Genomic DNA, 15,339 nt, shown 5'->3' on the forward strand with positions numbered 1-15,339 from the left:
GAATAAAATCCAAGATTACAGAGAATTATTCAGAAGTAAATTCATATTAGTCAGTGTGTTTGACTTCCTTTTCTTAAGCCATAATCAGGGATTGGCCTAGGAAGATAGAAGGAGAAGCTTGAAGGTGTTTAGCTACAATACAGGGTGTTGATGATGAAAGAAAAACCCCAATTTTTGTGCTCTTTATAGACGCATACAACTTATAACACAATTGTCAGCATTATTGATTGTTGACAAATTCTTAACAAGTGCCAAAGACTGAATTATGTAATTCATAATATAAAATTACATTTACATTTATATTTATTTTTATCCTTATATAAGTTATTTATAAAGTAAAATAACAAATGTATTTTTTATATATATAAATAAATCAGGGGTTAATTCAGGCAAAATATTAACCCAAACTCTATAATGAGGGGTATATAACAATAAACACACATGAAAATGTACATGGAAAATTGTATGTTTACTAGAAATATATCCAAAATTATTCTCATAATTTTCCTGAGGAATGTTCCAAAGTTGGCTTACTTTGACACTATGTAAAGTGCAATCTGTTGAAAGTAATTATATTTGCATTAGTCAGTAAATTTTATATTTATCTGCCCAATTTACATGGGATACTTGTGTCTATATAATTAAAAATAGTTCAAATGAACAAAATCCCAGCAGCAGCAATCATACAAAGTGCCAAAATTTGGTTTAAAATAGCAGTTTCCTTCAAATGACACTTGGCTGTTTGGAGAAATGTCTGATTCTGGAAATGAAGAAGAAAGAGTGTAAGATGAGCACAGACACTTCCTCACAGAGTCTGGATGTCCCCCTCTCTCCTCTCTCTCTCTCTCTCTCTCTCTCTCTCTCTCTCTCTCTCTCACACACACACACACACACACACACACACACACACACACACACAATGATGAGAATACATGAAAGTGATGGAAGATTCAAAGTGCTGGAAAAAAATTGAGCAAGACAGTAAAGTAGCATTAGCTTATCGGTTGCAAGTAGATATCTACGAATTGACTAAATATCCAAAAATCCATGTTGATATAAAGAAATGTTTGAATAAATAAAGAAAATATATTTATTTACCATGCAGAAGACTTTAAAACCATTTCTGTCAATGTGCTAACTGTAAGGAGATAGAACACATCTCCCCACTGCTTATGCATGGGCTTATCAAATGAATTCCTTCAAAGTAGAACAGTATGGCATGGAGAAGAAAAAAGAGACTTGACCTCAAAATTGGCATCAAAAGTCACATTCTATTGAGAGTATGTACCCTTGATACAATGGGATACTCTGGGGTCTTCCTTCCCCAAGTCCAATCAAATCATGAGAAAAAAAATATATAAAAAAAACATCAATTGAGTTGAGGAGTATAATGTCAAAAGGAATAGCTATACTGAAGATTGCCAAAGTCATCAAAATTAGCAACATCTGAGAAAATGTCATAACCAAGATGAGTCTAAATATAAGGTGGTATCCTGAAACAGAGAAATAACATTAGAGGAAATCTAAGAAAGTTATGAACTTTAGCTAATAACAATATATTGATATTAGTTGTGATATTTGCACCGTACTGATCTAGATGATTTTAATAATAGAGGAGACTGGGTATGTGCAATATGTTAACTTCATTCTATCACAAAAAATTCTATAAATCTAAAACTGGTATGAATTTATTAACAAAATTGTTCAAATTTTACTGGAAAAAATGTACACATCAAATCTTAAGCTAAGATTCATTTTGATTGTGCACATATATGTATTTTTTAAATATCCATGCAGTTTTGCATGTCCACTGGGGTGCAGTACACTTTTCTTCTGCCTTAAATGTGGACTTACCACATTTCCTGATTTGTGTCATGGCACGTGAGCAGTTACTCATTTATTTTACATTATTTTTTTTAGCTGGTGATGGATTTTTATTTTATTAATTTATATGTAACACCAAGAATCAATACCAGCACCTTACATATGCTAGCCAAGTGCTTTATCACTGAGCTACAACCCCAGCCCAAGTGAGCAGTTTTCTATAGCTAAAGTGCATCTGCATGTTATTTGTGTGTGTGTGTGTGTGTTGTTTGATGGCCCCAAGCAACATAGCATAAAACTTCTAAAAATGTGAAAATTCTTTAGTTTTGAAAATTACCATGTAAGTGTGTACATATTTGAATTTTCAGGAAAGTAGCCAAAAATATTGTTGAGATTCTTTTGATATGAAAGTTAAAAACATTTATGTTTTCCTTCAAGATTTTGTGAAGCAACTTCAGTCCAAAGTCGTGGTGAATACTATTTGTAAAATGGGAAAGCCAATATATCATTAATGTTGTCATTTTTAAAGGACTTTGTCTGTTTCCTCTGAAGAAATGAAAATATGTGTTTTACTGATAAAAAAGTGATTATAATTAAAAATTAAATTTAATGAGCACCAGCTGCAAATGTAGTTCTACTTGAATATGTATATAACATAAATCTTGATTTTTATAATATGTGGTATTTATTAATGGCATGCTTTTTGGAATATGTAACAAATTTCTGTACATTCACACAAAATACATACTCATATATACATGTATGTATAGAAGTAAATACCTAGACAGTGAGCTAGATGGCGATAGAGTATATAAAGATGTATTTTTACCTTATGATAAATAGATCATGATTCTATTTATGTCTAGAGAAATTCTAACAACAATAATCTGTATGTGATATGTTAGGTGTGATTTTTCCCTTATCATATAGAATTATTCATCTGAAAATACATGAGATATATATAATTCATCTTCCAGTGGCACTTAAGTAAGTGGCAATGATAATAAGGGAAAATAAGTTTCAGCAAAGAGCATTTGTAGAATCTTCTGTGTAGGTTAAAATATTTTTATGGGTCTATATAGTTAAATACTAAACTGCCAAATATGTTCCATTATTTATGGCAATGTGTTTTGCTGAATAAACGTTTTTTCTGTTTTTGAACTTGTTTCTCTGAATAATAGCAAACAGGGGAGCAATATTTAGTTTATTATAATATGAACTACATTGAGTGGCAAAGGAAAATCCAATTAAATCTTTTGTACTTGGTTTATCATTGGTATAATTTGAGGTTTGAGTTCAAAAGCAAAATATATTTAAAATCACAGAATGTTTTACAGTTTTTTAACCATCTTTATATCTATGTTGTCTTCCTGGTAATACATTTCTTGTAAGATGATAAGGCAAGTAAAGCAATTGACAATTTAAATTAAACATAAAAAGGCTATTTCATTTTATAGAAAAAAATGAAAAAATATGTTTGATAGGGAAATAAGTGCCACTAATAATTAAAGCTAGATTAAGTATATAGTGATTAGAAAATGACTATACACAGAATAATTGGTTTTATTAATAGTTTCAGTTATATCTGGTACTAATCTGAATTACAAAGAGACAAGATTAATATTAACATCCATAAAGTACATCAAAAGGATATATGCAAAATATTTCCTGAGCATAAAATAAAGGACAATGGTAGTGAAGGTAAGTAAGGAATTAAATGATATTATTTGAAAGAGTATAGAAAATTTATTTGTTTCATTTTGGGGAAGGTTTCTTAATATTATATATAATTATCTGATATTCCCTTCCATATTTAGTTTTTTTTTTTTACTGTTTTGCAAATGCTTCACTGAGAACGTAAACTTGGTCCAAAGTGATTTCAATATATTTATTGAGATATCATCTATCACAGTATTTGTGGGCCCTTGTTTTTTAACAATCACTATTATAGAAAATAAAAGTAGTTGGCTCCAAAATTTCATGATGCCAGATGTCAAAGGTCTGAAATAGTGTATGGTAAAAAATGTAAACTTTTCCTCCCTGTATTCACCCATTCTGTTATTCTGGTCCATCTGAATTTCTGTTCTTTAATTGGCTGTAGGCTTGGGGCTAGGAGAACAAAAAAAAAAAAAAAAAAAAAAAAAAAAATTTCCAGTTATCACTTTTAAGCCAGTAACTAGTTGCACTTTGGTAACTGGAGTCCACTGAACCATTAAGTTGGAGTCAAAGACCTGTTAATAATCCAGTGCACTTGCATTCTGTTTTTGTTCATAATTTGATGTTTAATTCCATTGAGAATGTCAGCTAAGGGATATTGTCTGAACTGGTAATACTTCAGTATTCAAGATTTCGAGAATATTTCTCTATTATATAATTTTATATCTGAAATCTATAATTATTATAGTTTTCATAGAAATAAATCTTCCTGAGATTAAAATACTATTGAAATCAAACACAAAAACAACTTTTTGAAAACCATCAGACAACTTATTTTTTTAATGATGTTTCTCTTGAAGAGAAATGGGCAACAGCGACAACAACAAATCTTTGAAATCACTTAGAAAATAATTATTTAATTAGATGGAGACAAGTTTATTTTTTACTGTGGTTTTTAATTTGGTTTTTAGTAACTTCACTCTTTAAAGCATCATATATACTTTGATTTTTTTTTTTTGCCCCACTTTGGACTTGATGGTCATCTATCCTAAGTGAAGAGTTTAGTTTCATTAATTTGTATAAAATTGTATTTTTTAAAAATAAAAAAAAATAAATTTTCTATGTGTGTGATAGATTCCCCCTACAAACAAAATAAAGTTTATTTCCTTTGCAAAAATTTGTGGGTTTTTTTTACTGAGTTCTTAAAGTATCAGAAGAATATAAAAAATACTTAAAGAGGTGAATAGAGCAATTAGATATCATAGAGAAATACATGGCATATGGTGAGCATGTATTAGTTCATTATTATCTTTATATTTGTTATTAAGTACAATTGTATTTGTTAAAATAATAATTATGTGAGAACATGAATCAGAATTGCTTTTAAAATATTGGGTTCAGATCATTGTGCTTCTTTTATGAGAATCTGACTGTTAATCATTTTGCATTTTATTTAGCAAACCTATGAGTTTTCTATTTTTTAATTAATATATTTATTCTAATTAGTTATATATGACAGCAGAATGCATTTGATTCATTGTACACAATTGCAGCACAACTTTTCCTTTCTCTGGTTGTATATGCAGTCAGACATATACCTAGGGTAATGATGTCCATCTCATTCCACCATATTTACTGCCCTCCATTCCCCCTGCATTTTTTTTTTATTTTCAGGAGAATAAAATCTTATTAAATTCACCAAAGTTGAACTCAGTATTCTGATTGAATATCTGTTTCTCGACGACAATATTTCAAGTGTCCTTCTAACAAAATTCAAATATGACAGCGTTTGTTTATAAGAATCTATATAGATATTTTTTTGAGAAAGGTTTCATTTTGTTTTTAATTCAAACTTTTGCCTGCCTGATTTTATGCCTAAGACTTTTTGTTTTGTTTTTGTTTTTGGTGTGTGTGTGTGTGTGTGTGTGTGTGTGTGTGTGTGTTTAGATTTTCTTCTGTTTGATTTTCTCTGATTTTCTTTCCTGGGCCTTGAGTTTCTCCTGGGAGTTTTGATATTGCATCCAAAAGGATTACCTTCTACATGCAAATGCCCTTTCACTTTGCATTTTCTGAAGCAGGACTAATTTTGGCTTCTTTCCAGCAGTAAGATTTATTTTTTTGGTGAGTTTTGGCAGGAGTCCTGATTGGTTAAAAAAGAATCATCTTCATCATTTGCTGTGTTACTTTTCTTTTTACTTTAGGAAAAACGATAGAACATATTCTGCAATCAAACCTTAGCCAAATAATCTAATCTATAAGGAAAATAAACCTGACATTAAAATGCTTTCAAGTTTGATCTCCAGCCCCACTGAGGGAAGGTCACTGCTCATTGCATTTTAAACAATTCTGACAAATCTGTAAATAAAATGGTAGTTTATTATTATGAATGTGCAAATTAACTGTCTTAAAAAAGAGCAATGGAAACATTTCAAATTTCTAATTTATTATAAATACTAATGAAAGAAACCACTGCCTTCAAAGTGATACTGAGTAAGGTTGTGCCCTGGTAACTAGCCTTCTCTCAGTGTCCTCTGGGAAGTGACATTAACATCATTGATACATTTGAAAAGGACAAACAAGCCATTAGCCCTTCATGAGTCACATCATAATAACAAAACATCTAAAACTTTAAGCTAATCCAATAGGAGGCTCCTGAGCTGTCATAAGCACACCAGCAGTGCCACAACCATTTTGTGAAGCTTCCTTTAATCATCGTATGACTTCAGAAGAATAGACATATAACTACTCTTGGGATATTCTCTCTAGATTTAAGTTGTAATTAAATGGTACTAAGTACCACTTCACTTAGAAGCATAGGAACAAACTATTTTTGGATAATCTATATTTCATAAATTTAGAACTGTGTTTCTAATTACTTTAAATACTTCTTTCCATACATTCTTGTGTGTTTTTATCTCATCTTCTAAATAGCCTTTCACTTGTTCCAGTTTTGCATTTTCGAATTATAGTTTAGTCATGTTAGGAATCTAATCACTTTTAAAATACAAAGTATGTATCTTCCCCTGATGAAAATATTTGACTTCATGGAAGAACATAATTGAAGATCACATTGGATCAAGTTTCAATTTCCAAAAATTTTCAATCCAATTTTTCCTAACATTTATTTTTTTAATAATTTCTAAATTTTATTTTTTAGAAAGAGCTAAATAGGCTACACATTTTCTGATATTTGTACATTATATGAGCAAAATTAACTAACTCACTTCTAAACGTGAAGATTAGATGAGTTACATATGGTTTTTCTCTTTTCACATTCCTTTCACATTCAATAGAAATGTACTTGCACAAGTGCACACGCGCGCGCACGTGCACACACACACACATACACACACACACACATATAGTTTTCCAGTTTTTAAAATCCTGTAGCCCTCATTGATCTCTTACAGAATAAAATAGGTGTATTTTAATGAGTGGATATTAATTCATAATTAACCTTCTTGAAGACTTCAGTATATTTTTAGGTCAGTTTTAGCTTTCTGCCCAAAATGCAAGCCTCAATGCATTATTGGCTAACGTTGACAAACTAGAAGACACAGTCTGGATGCTGTGAGAGTGGTACATTTTTATTCTCTTTTATGCTTGTAAGTTACACCATTTTCTTATTCCATAGTAACTTAACTCTATGCTTTCACTTGATTTTTGAACCATGCTTTCTTTATTTTATTTGAGCTTTCATACTGTGTTTAACCATCAAAGTTCATTCAAAAACCTATATCTGCCAGAATAAAATAGATACTGTTTTAAAAAATACAAACCTGGAATCTGTCCACATAAGAGCTGCCAGAGTTCATCAAGGGTTTTTGATTTTAAAAATCTCCATGGCTACTTCCAGAAAAATGTACCTGAAATAATTCATCCTGTTCTATCAACATATGCTGTTGTAAGTTGCTTCTAGTATGTTGAGCATTTTAAAGGAGGGTTAAAGTTTAAAATAGTTTCCTATATAAAGTGTACCCCATAGGAAAAAAGTGTGTTTTACTCTTATTCAATAATCTTACTTTAATCTTAATATTATTTTTAAATTCTTCTTGACCTATGTTCAGTGAATTTTATAGATGTCTGTGATCTATTAGGAACTTTGGAAGTATACAGAGATGTGTTGACAACATAAACTGAAATTTTTATAACTCAGTTTAAAAATATATAATTATATTTGACTATAAAAATTATTTTCTGCCTACTAAATTTCACAATAAATTTTTTTTAAATATAGAAGTACCTTTAGTGTTGGCTTTTAAATTAGGAAGATGGCTGTATGCAAAGTTTATGTGAAATTTCTCTTAATTTATGCATAATTTCATTGGAAAAACAAATGACTTTGCAGAAAAGATAATAGGTAAAGTGAGAGCTTAAATTTCTCTGACTTTTTAATTCCATAAGGCATGAAGATATGAATAACTGAAAATACCAAGTTCCTGCAAGATTTGGAAGGAAGACAGTACTTCATGGTGCAGTTACAACAACACAGTGCTATGTTTCCATTAAAGTAACGTTTTAAAATAACAATCTGATTTTTTGTTTATGTTTGTTTAAGCCAATATTTGCAAAGAACACATTCTGTGTCTTTATCAAGCTCTGTAAAGTCAAGGTCACCTCCTTAATCAAGGAAGGAAGGCAAAATTAAGTACCCTAACATTTTCATCTTTTTTTCTTTTGTACCAGGAATTGAACCTGAGGCATTTAACCACTAAGCCACATCCACAGCCATATATGCATTTATTTTTTTTGAGACAGGTTCTCTCAAAGTTGCTTAGGACCTTGCGAAGTTGCTGATGCTGGCTTTGAACTTGCAATCCTCCTTCCTCAGCCTCTCCAGGCTCTGGGATTACAAGCATGTGCTACCATGCCAGGGCCTACCAATTCAATTTTACTTTGGCTTTCCTGAGTCTCAGGAAGATTTTATCTTCTCTGTTGCACTCACTTCTTATGTATTTTATCCTGTTTATAATTCTCATCATAACAAATCCATTTCCCTGCACTGAGTGACTTTGATTCCCATTAGGATTTTTATTCTTTCTGGAGTTATTTCCATAATACTATTTCCTTGGATTCAATTATAAAAGAAAAGACATTCAATGTAGTTGTGTTTTCTAATTTGTAAAAAAAATTTCCACAATTTTACTTTGAGTAATTCATTTGCTATTGGTAATAAAATATGACAAGTCAATTTTTTGAAATTAGGTTTTTACTAAATGACTCAGGATATGAACGATAGGTCAAATGAGAAATATTTTTAAGAATTGAAAGAAAAATGCATTAAGCAAAAAAATGGTGGAGTATAAAATTAATGAATTTTTATCAAAAGGAATCTTATGTTCCTTGTTTTCTTCAGTTCCTCTATAAAGAGCCAAACCTAGTCCATATGATGGCACGGCACAGTGTATACACACTTAGAGTCACAGTGATTTGTATACTGAGCCAAGAGGATTATCCGTTCTAGTTCACCTTCTTTGGCAAGTTAAGATCTATATCAAACTTGAACAACAACAATAACAACAAAATTTTGGAATAGCTCAATGGTGCTGTACTGCTTGGTTGAATTCCTAGTACCCAGAAAGAAAAGAAAAAGAGAAAAAAAAAAAAAAAAAAACAGAGCCAAATCTGACTGATTCAAATTGGGGTGTTTTGGACATTTCTTTATTTTTGAGAAAATAACCGTATGCCTATTAAGTTCAGTAAAAGAGACTATAAAGCCAAATCAGACCTGACCATGTGCTGAGGGATACGAATACATCCTGATAAATCATGGGAAGTCAACAGATGGAGGTTAAACAAACATTAAATAGATGACCTCTGCTATGCTGATATTACCTTGTAACATGGAAAAGAGCTAAAATGTGTCTAAATTTTCTTAGTCTTTCTAAAATGTGTCTAAAATTTCTTAGTCTTTCTTTTCTTATTCAGAATAGGAGATTGTTAAAATTAAATGTATTTTTAACTGATACACAAAAACTTAAAAACTATATATGTGTGTGTGTGTGTGTGTGGTTAACATTAGATGTTTTAATGCTTGTACATATAATGTAATGTTTAAATCATGTTAAACATTTCTCTGTAAAAATTTATCATTTCATCTTTTTTATTTTTCTAACTTTTAAATTTTTTACCTATAACAACATATTAATGGGGTACTACTTTATATTTTCATTATGTCTTTAAACATTCACCTTTTCTTTCTGGTAAAAACTTTCCAAATCCTTTCCTCCAGCAATTTTGAAAAGCATAGTACATTATTATTGTAATCTACAGTAACCTTACTGTATATCAGCACTCCTGGACTTCTTGCTCTGACTAAATCAGTGTGTATTGACCAAGATTTCCCCATCCTTCCCACCTCCTGCTTTCTCCAGGCCATGGTAACTGCTGACATATTTTCAGCTTCAATGACATCAGCTTTTTTAGAATCCATACAGGAATTAGACCAAACAGTATCTGTGTTTCTGCACCTGAAATTCATGACTTTAACATAGTGATCTCCAGTTTTCATTCATGTTTTTACAAATTAAGATAAACAATGGCAGGATTTTCATGAATTATCCTTACATATATGATGTGGTTCTATAGTCACCCCAACAGCTAACAGTTTTTATAAAAGTTAATCCTCCTTGATCTTATGTGATGCCACCTTTATCAGCACATTTTAGTGTTTTCCTTTTTTGCACTTGGTATATTAATTGTGTTGTATTGGTCTTCCAATATGTGTTCAATATTATTCAACTAATTCTAGAAGCTAAGTTTAAAGATCTAGAAGAGCTCGCTTCTAACACTGCATTATTATCTAGTTTTTTTTTATTAATTTGGCTTATTCATGTTTTTTAAACAAAAATGATGTTACTTGCATAAAATATATATTATTTAATTTTATTTTATGTGAATTGAATTATATTTATGAATTATTTTTGGGGAAATTAACATTTGTATGAAGTTAAAACTTTCTACTAAATAACATGGGCATATTTTGCAATTTGATCAGATATATTCACTGTGCTTTAAGGTTTTTTATATTTCTTTTTAATTTTACATCTAGGCACATTTTAAAAGTTGTTTGTCATAAAGTGAGTATTGATGTTCACTACATATCATTGTTATATTATTTATAAAAACTTCTACTTGTTAATTATAAATCTTGTCACTTTGTTATATTATTTTCATTTTAATAGCTTTTATATTAATTCTTACATAGTTGTAAGTATACAAATATCTAATAATATTGTTTTATTTCTTTACTAGTTTTTACATTAAAACTGGTTTTTCATACCAAATTGCATCAATTAGTACATCTAAAGCAATTTTTCTGTCATAATGAACATTTTAGTGGTACATCTTTTTAAAATTTTGTTTTGTGTTGTTTTGTTAGTGCATTAAAATCATGTATCTTGGTATGATTTATTGTTACTTCTTCATACATATACACAGTAGAACAGTATAATTTTCTCAAATTCATTCTCTATTCTTAACTTTAAGCAGAGTAGGGGTTTTGTTTCTGACACATGAAAACAAAGAAGTATTTTCTTTTTCTCTCAGCAAAATAGTAATTATATTTTTATCAATATGATGTAGGAAGTAACAAGGTAGAATACTCTTATTAAGAAAACCAGTGAATTTTGTCCCAAGGAATTTTATTACATACAAGAAGTTATGTTTCCCCATCAGGGTTCATTTCAAATGGCAGAACAAATATAAAATATCAACATTCACTGTACTTCTAAAATTAAAAAATCAAAAGTTTTTGTTGTTGCTTTTAGCAGTATTCCATTTCTGTACATTTTATAGAAAATTGGGTTAGAAGTTGATCAGATCCAAAGACCTAAAAGTTTACCACGGGACACTGATTAAAAAATAAACAAATAAATAATACAGGGCCATCAAAAAATATACTTGACAAAATTTCTAATTATTTTTAACATGTAAATGGTAGACTTGGGAGCCAGAAGATAGAATGATCCATGTTTATGGTCCCAAAAAGTGATTAAGATAAACAAAATCAATGTGATTATAATGAAAACATGTTTCAAGAGAAGTTCCACCTCTCTAAATTAAAAAAAAAAAATGTTCAGATGTGGGACCTCTCTATTCCAGATTGACCCATGGAACAAAGACACTATGTTTCTTACTAGAATCTGTATCAATACCAGGGGAATTGAACCCATGTTTAAATAAGACAAAGTATGCAAATAACAATACTGATCAAGTCACACTTTGAACTACACATAAACAAAATAATTCTTTGAGATAGCATAACGATTGAAAAGGAAACATGCCATCACACCTCCGCCTAGTCTCTAAATAATATATTGAGATTAAAAGTGTCAATAGAAGCTTTTTCATAACCAATAAATATATTGTATAAAGGTTTATCAAAATGTATATTACTTGGGGTTACACATATTACCTGAAATGTGCTTTAATTACTAAATTAAAATGATGAGTTTCTGACTCTTTCTCTGGCTTTAAAATTTAAAGTTTTTTTTTTTTATTATTTTATCTACATTCATGTAAGTTTTAAAAAGTTATTAGATCTTTCCTAAATTTGAAAACACAATATTTTAAAACTCTTTATATCACAAAGAAGGAGATCATTTACAAGATTATGAGAAGTAATATACATGATGGAAACTATTTTAAACAGTTTTAGGAAAATATCTGAAATTTAATGAGCAAGTACTAAAGCTTTATCTCTTGGCCTCTTTCCTGCTTTCATCATGTGATTAATTTATTCATTAGTAACAATGAAGTTCATTTATCATTTTGATGGAGAAAATATTCTACCATTCCATTTAATTTTTAGTGCACTAGACATGGTGAACTACAATATGAACATATTGATTATCATGAAAAATGGTGACAGGCTGCTCATGATATCATAAATTATATTTTTTCCTATAAATTTATTTTGACTTTTACCCTCTTCTTTTCTGTAGGTTGAACAATTTTTATAATAAAATTATATGAAGAAACTCAAAGAATAATAGGGTCAATATAATTCATTTTCTCTTTTTAAAGTCAAGATTACTGAGATATAACACATGTAAAGTAAAATGAACTTTTTAAAGATTTACTGAACATAAATATATGATTATATTTTACTTACCCATTCATGCTGATATGTTATATTATAAAATATACATATTATGAAAATTAAAAATTCCCAACACATAGAAACTATTTCAGCTTTCTAATTCCACTCTATCTAGCTCATGCTCCTATTGTTGTTAACTTATCAGACAAGAGAACCAGTTCTTCCTACCCAAGAATAATCCTGTGCAGTCTGCCCCTGCCACATCTGACTAAAGCTACTATTGACCTTCCTTTACTTTCCCTCAGCCTCGTCAGAATTTCCTTTACCATTTCTTTTGTCGTGTATACACGTTCCATCCGTTTGATCTGAAGTGATCATGAACTTGAAACCCCAGAGTCACACAGACACCCTCAGCTCATAACTAACTTCCTGAAAGCATTTTCTCCATCAGGGTCCTGGTAGCCAACTGCATCGCTCCCCTATTTTCCACAACCTCCTCCTCCTCCTCCATTTCTGCCCTCATTCTACTGAAAATAGCCTAATTCCTTTAATAAAAGAACAGTGCTCTCTCTCAAAATGTCTCTTCCCTTAGTTTATACAGCATTTTTTCTTTTTTTTTTCTTCCTAAAATTTATTGTCCAAATTTTCTAAGTCTATCTTATAACCTTCTTGTCTTTTGGTTCAGTCTGCATGGAGCGTCTCCCTCCTAAAAAAAAGGCAAAAGAGAGATGATACCCCCCAAATCTGTCACTCTGAGGAAATAAATGTTCCCTGAAAGAATGAAAGAAGGGTAAAAAAGGGAGGGATAAAGAGAGTCATATATACAAATATAAACACATATGCTCATTTCGGTCTGGCTTCTTTTGCTCCACATTTTGCTGGCTATGGAGGTGAAATGAATTATGTTATTGTGTCTTGTTCATTTTATCTCATTAGTTGATAAATTATCTATGTAAAATGATGGTGCAGAGTTTTAGGCTCCTCTCTTCTAAGAATTTCCCCTCTTCTAAGAATCCGTTGTATTCAAATATTCAGTCTTTCTCTGTAACTCTAATTTCCACCGATATTGATAATATACTCTGATATTAAAAAATACATAAAACTTATATCCATTTACATAAGTCTGTTATGCATCTTCCTTCCTGACATGCTTCCTATGAGGCTTTTTTGAAGTGACTTAATTCAACCTTAAGAAAGGAAGGGCAGGTGTCAATACTATACTAGAGATATTCTTAGAATAACTTGAAGCTGCTTTGTTACCTATGAGACAGAAATTCAGAGGTTTTAAAAGTTTTTATTCAAACCTGAAGTTGATCTAAATTTAGAAAACACAGTAAACATAATTTGTCCAGAAAAATATTATGAATTTTATCATTGCCATATTTACTTTGAAGAAACATTCAAAAATTTTAACCTGTGAGAAGAATAAGCATTAATTTCTAATAAGCACATGATGAGGTCAAAGTGGATATTCTAAAAAAACAGGAACTGCTCCGTTTATTAGAAAAAGAAGTCCAGGAATGAGACTAGTCTATATATTAGTCTGCTGAGGCTGACATAGTGCAATGCCTGAGACTACGTGACTTAAAAAACAGACATTTATTTCTCACAATTCTGAAAGGTTCAAGTTCAAGATGAGGCTATCTGCAGGTTGATAATCTTCTGAGTCCTCTCTCCTTGTTTTGCAGATGGCTGTCTTCTAAAGGTGTGCTCAGAAAGCCCTTTCTCTGCTTGAGAATCACTGATGCCCTTTTCTGTCAGTGGCAAGACACCTATTGTCTTAGAATCTACTCTTTAAAAATTCTTTTACCTTGATAATCTCTTTAATGGCCTTATCATTGAACAGAGTGATTTGGGGGGTTAGAACTTCAAGACAAAATTTTGGAGTATACTATTCACACCAGAACATAATCCTATGAATACTATTGATTTCTTTTTACTTTTTCTGGGTATGCCAGGCATATCTATAATGATTTTACCCTTCTTAACTTCTTTGTATGCACATAACCCTCCAAGTAACCCCATAGAGTGGCTACTATTGTTACTTTCACTTTGCAGAAACTTGGCACAGAGACATTAAAATCAAAGCTGGGATTGCAACCATTGTCTGAAATTGTTGCCACTAAAACATAGGAAATCAAATATTTCTTCAAGATACGCTTTGCGTATTTATGTATTTTAAACATTTATTTACCTTTATTTTTATTTATTTATTTTTATGTGGTGACAAGGATTGAACCCAGTGCCCCACACATGCTAAGCAAGTGCTCCACCACTGAGCCATAACCCCCCAGATACGCTTTAAACAGTGAGCTGACTCTTTGAGACCAGAACTAGTACATCGACAAGAAATTTTTTTAATATTTATTTTTTAGTTTTAGATGGACACAATATCTTTTATTTTATTTATATATGGTGCTGAGGATAGAACCCAGTGCCCCGCACATGCCAGGCGGGCATGCTACCACTTGAGCCACATCTCCAGCCCCAGAAAAAAATTTTTTTAAAGTATCTGTGGGTAAACGGAGAAAGAGCAATTGAGGGAAGGGCAAAGGGGTTGGGAAAAAAAGGAATGGGAAAAAGAAGTACTGGGGTTTGAACTTGAACATGGTATATTTCATGCTTCTAATTACTATGTCAAAACAGATTCAACTGTCAGGTTTAATTAAAAAGAACCAGTAATTTAAAAAAAATATTATACTGACCCTGACAGAAATATCCATCCTAAGGAAGAACTTTGGAAGCATGAGAATCATCTGCTGTTTTGTTTTGTTTTGTTTTGTTTGTTTTTGTTTTTGTTGTTTGTTTTGTTTTGT

The sequence above is a fragment of the Spermophilus citellus genome (genome assembly GCF_964194105.1).
Source record: "Spermophilus citellus genome assembly, chromosome: 1".
Taxonomy (NCBI): Eukaryota; Metazoa; Chordata; class Mammalia; order Rodentia; family Sciuridae; genus Spermophilus; species Spermophilus citellus.